Consider the following 5,000-nt stretch of genomic DNA (forward strand, 5'->3'; position numbering starts at 1 on the left):
AGTGACGCGCATGAATGGATTAACGAGATTCCCGCTGTCCCTATCTACTTCGCTTCGACTTCGCGTTCGACTGCGCTAGCGGACGGACGTGTTCGGTGCGCTCGTGGTTTTATTTATTATATTAAATAGTCATCTCGAGTGTTCCTTTGTGCTTTCTTTCATTTATTGTAATTTATTACAAGAATTTTCTGTTTACAAAGTGAAATAGTGAATTTGTGAAAGTTTGTGTCTATTTTTTGGCAACTTTCGCCCACCACGTGGTGACCAGGCACGTGGTGTATATCGCCGTGCGGAGTTGGATAGTTGTATCTGACTGCAGATACGATAGAGAGTATATAATACAAGAGAAAGGTATTTATAATATATTTAATTATAATTAACTTTCTTTCGGTATTAGGTTAAACAATTGTGGCACGTGGCGCATAATTGAGGGTATTTCGGCGCGTGCGGAATTTGTGCTACCCTCATTTCATTTATTTTTCCCGGCTGTCACCTGTCGCATTGACAGCTGCCACTTTTGACGTTTGGCGTTGACGTTGACGTTGAAGTTTAACTTTGACGTTGACGTTTGACGTTGGCGTTGACAGTTGGCACTGACATTGGCAACTGACGTTGACGTGTGACAGTTGACGTTTGGCGTTGACGTTGACGTCTGGCGTTGACGTTGACGTTGACGTTGACGTTGACGTTGACGTGTGACGGTTGACGTCTGACGCTGACGTTGCCGTCTGACGTTTGGGTCGGTGTTGACGTTGACACTGTCATTGGCGTTGACGTTGACGCTGTCACTGGCGTTGACGCTGACGTTGTCATAGACGTTGACGTCTGACATTTGTTGTCTGTCGGATAATTTATCTGTGTCATGGCGGACGACGACGACGGGCGAAGTAAAGAATTAGAGGCGGAGTATTTGAGGAAGCGGGACGAACTCCTCTTGATGGAGGAGCAGATGAGGGCTCGTTCCTCCCTTACCCCTCGGACCCCACCCAGTGGAGTTAGCCAGGCGCCCCCCACGGCGGAAAGGCAGACGCAGGCGGGTAAGCGACCCCTAGCGTCACCACAGGAGGTCCAGGAGGCGACGCGACGCAGGACACAAATGACGGCAAAAAAGAAGGAAGAGTTCCCGACGCTGAAAGGAAAGCCGGCCCCAATGGCTAGCGCGCCTGTGGCATCGCAGCCAGAGGCGCGCCGGCCACCGGTCGCCGGAACAGAACAGGGAGAATCTTTGCCGGAACTTGACTGCGTCCAGCTAATGGAAAGGGTGCGGGTGGCCCTGAGGGGTATCGGATCGGTGGCCAATGCTGCCAACAAACTCAACCAGGCGGACAGGTCCAGCATCGCCAACAACAGCCAGGACATCCTGGCAGTAGTGGCTGCGCTTAACATAAGGCTGCTGGAAAAGGAGAGCGAATTGGGAAAGTTGGAGCTGAAGATTGCCTCCATGGCAACTGTCAGTGCAGCTGAAAAGATACCAACGGCGACGATGGAAACCAGCTATTCGGCCAAACTGAAACTCCCAAAAGGGAAGCCGGAAATAGCACTAGAACAGCGCGGACCAACCGTGCTGTTCTACCCAAATACGGAGGAAATCAAATCGTCGGAGGACACCAAGAAGGAGCTGCAGAAGGCGATAAAGCCAGGAGCACATGGAGTGCAGTGCCAGAGGGTGTCGGCAGTGGCTAATGGGGGAGTAGCAGTGCAGACGCGGTCGGTGGAGGCCGCCAGGAAGCTAAAGGAGGCGGCCCCACCAACACTGAAGGTGACGGACCCGAAAGGGAGGAAACCCCTCGTGGCGATCCGGAACCTGAGGTCAGACCCCTCAGAGGCGGAACTATTGGAGGATCTCCACCGTATCAACTTGGCGGAGGACACCAACTGGCCTAAGGCCAAAATGCTGAGCCAATGCCGGGTGGCTTTCAAGAAAGGTCGCAAAGAAGGAGGCCGCACCACGGTGGTGCTCGAGTGCAGCTCATCTCTTAGGGATAAGCTGGTGAGCCTGCACCGAGTATACATCGGCTGGGACGAGGCTGAGGTCTGTGACTTCGTTCGGCTGACCTGCTGTATGAAGTGCCAGCAATACGGACACCCGGAGAAGCATTGCAGGTCGACAAATGTGGTGTGCAGCAGATGCGGAGAGGTGGGCCACAAGGCCAACGAATGCAAGGCTGAGTCCAGGTGCTGCGCTACCTGCAAGAGGTTCAAGAGGCCGAATGCAGACGGACACTTCACAGCGGCACTCACATGCCCTGCCCGCATACACGCTGAGAGACAGGCGGCGAATATGACCCAATATGGGTGAATCGGCAGTACTTCGTGTGGGGCAGTTAAATCTCCAGGGTTCAGCGGCAGCTACTACAGAGATATCAGTTATTGCGAACCAACTAGGATTGGATCTGGTTCTCGTTCAAGAACACTACACCAACGAGAGGATCATCCATTGCGGAGACAACCCTAAGGCAGGAATACTGATAATGAAGGCCAACACAGCTGTAACGTTCCTGGAACACTTAAGCAACGAATACTGCGCGGTCGCACACATGGACACGGGAGTTCGAGGTATCTACCTGGTTTCGGCATACTGCCAATACAGCCATGATATCTCGAGACACCTGGATCACCTTACCAAAGTGCTTGATCGGCTGGCAGGAGAAAGGATACTGATCGGCATGGACAGTAACGCACACTCGCCGCTTTGGCACTGTGAGCAACGTCAGTATGTAGGACGAGGAGCGGACTCTGAATATCGGAAAAACCAGATGGAAGGATTCATCCTCGGAAGAGGCTTACTGATACACAACCAGGAAGGTCAACCCCCTACGTTCCAGAGTCCCAATGGTTACTCCAACGTGGACCTAACGTTAACAACTAGGGGCATCGCGGTGTTAGAGTGGCGGGTGAACGAAGGCGCCAGCATTAGTGACCACCAGCTGATCACGTACATGGTCGAGGTTGACAGAACGTGCACCGACGCGCAGTTGGAGAAGCCAGAAGATAAACTGAAGTCATACCGAGAACGCGGAGTGAACTGGGAAACCTTCGAGGTGACCCTGCAGCACCGTATAGGGAGACTGAAGTTCAGAAGACCAGTAGAAGAAGTATGCGAGCAGTACACTAGAATCTTGACACGGACTGCGGAAGACTGTCTGGGGACGCGCAGCAAGAGGAACGCCGGTGGCTATGAGTGGTGGTCTCCTGACCTCGACAAGCTGCGACGAGCCGTATACTGCGCTCGTCGGGCCTGGCAGCAGTCACGAAAAGTGGACGACGATGCGGAAGGAGAAAAGAAGAAGGCTAGATTGCGACAAGTAAGAAACGAATATAAGGCCGCAATGAAGGACGCCGAGATTGCCCACTTTCGACGCATAGCAGAATCCGGAAATGAGGATCCCTACGGACTTGCGTACCGCGCCGCCTCTGGCCGAGTGCGCCCGCCCCCGAACATCATTCATGGCATGAAGCTGTTCGAAGGGCACACCCAATCAGCGGAAGATACCATGACCGGACTCATAAAAATCCTATGCCCAGATGACGATCCGGACAGGGACACCCCATACCACCGGCAAGTCAGGATAGCGGCTGCATGCGCCCCTTCAGGGACAGATTGTAGTGAACCCTCTAGGAAAGCTCTTGGAGAGATTGTCAAAGAATTACCGAACACAGCACCCGGCATGGATGGGATAACAGCCAAGATTGTAAGACACGCGTGGAGAATCAGCGAAATGGAAATGCTCAGAATGTACTCCGCGTGCATAAGAGAGGGCGTATTCCCATCCATCTGGAAGACTGGAAGGCTTGTGGTCATTCCCAAGGGTAACGACAAGCCGCTTTCGGATCCCAAGGCGTACAGACCTGTCACCTTGTTGCCGGTACTCGGGAAGATCTTGGAGAGACTGATCATCTTCTGCGCTCCCTGCCTGCACCGAAATTTGTCACCTGCGCAGCATGGTTTCACGCGTGGAAGGTCCACAGTGACGGCACTCAGTGCTGTAATGGACCGAGTCCAGAACACCGCGGAAAACTATGTGCAGCTAGTTCTTCTGGATATTTCCGGGGCCTTCGACAACGCCTGGTGGCCCATGGTTCTCGTGAAGGTTAAGCAAAGTGGTTGTCCACCAAATATTTATAAAATCTTGGTGAGTTACTTCACTAACAGACGCGTCGGGATTTTCATGGGCGGCCGGGTGGTGTGGAAGCTATCCACCATGGGATGCCCCCAAGGCTCGGTGTTAGGGCCAACCCTATGGAATATCCTGCTAGATGACATCCTGCGGATGCCGTTGCCAGTAGGCGTAAGCATGCTGGCATATGCAGATGACATCACCCTGGTCATAGAGGCGCCATCCAGGGCGGCGATAGAGCGTAATGCCCTGTCGGCGCTCCAGGCGGTGTCCGACTGGGGGTATCGGAACCGTCTTAGCTTCTCTCCTGCCAAGTCGCAGACCCTTACGATGAAGGGAAGATTTAAACGCCCCCCAACGATTCGCATGGATGGCGTCTCTCTGGCTCAGGTTGCCAGTGCCAGATTGTTGGGCGTGGTAATGGACGAGGCTAGCTCCTACGTGCAGCATGCTCAATTTGCCGGTCAAAGAGCCGTAAACTGCTTCGGGAAGATGTCGAGGGTATCGGCATCGACCTGGGGCATGAGGTATAAAGCACTTAGAGTCCTGTACTCAGGGACCTACGTTGCTGTTTTGACATACGCTGCTGCTGTATGGTGGCGACGCTCGTCCAGTTATGCCGTGAGGAGCGCTTTGCTCCGGACTCAGCGCCCGGCTCTGGTTCTTTTGACCAAGGCATATCGGTCGGTTAGCACTGCGGCATTGCCCGTGCTTGCCGGGGTGCTCCCGGCCGATTTAGAGGTGCAACGAGCGGGACGATTCGCGCAGGAGGCCGGAGGGTTGGCCGGCAGGGAGCGGAGAGGTAAGAAACGCGATCTTACAGCGATTGTCGTTGCCCAGTGGCAAGACAGATGGAATTCCAGTGAGAACGGTAAGGACTTG

At 53.8% G+C, this 5,000-nt stretch overlaps 1 pseudogene; it reads left to right on the forward strand.

Annotated features, from left to right (window-relative positions):
- LOC124542366 overlaps window positions 1-5,000 on the forward strand; it is a 9,502-nt pseudogene that overhangs the window by 2,777 nt on the left and 1,725 nt on the right.

This window comes from Vanessa cardui, chromosome 30, assembly GCF_905220365.1.
Source record: "Vanessa cardui chromosome 30, ilVanCard2.1, whole genome shotgun sequence".
NCBI classification, from domain to species: Eukaryota; Metazoa; Arthropoda; class Insecta; order Lepidoptera; family Nymphalidae; genus Vanessa; species Vanessa cardui.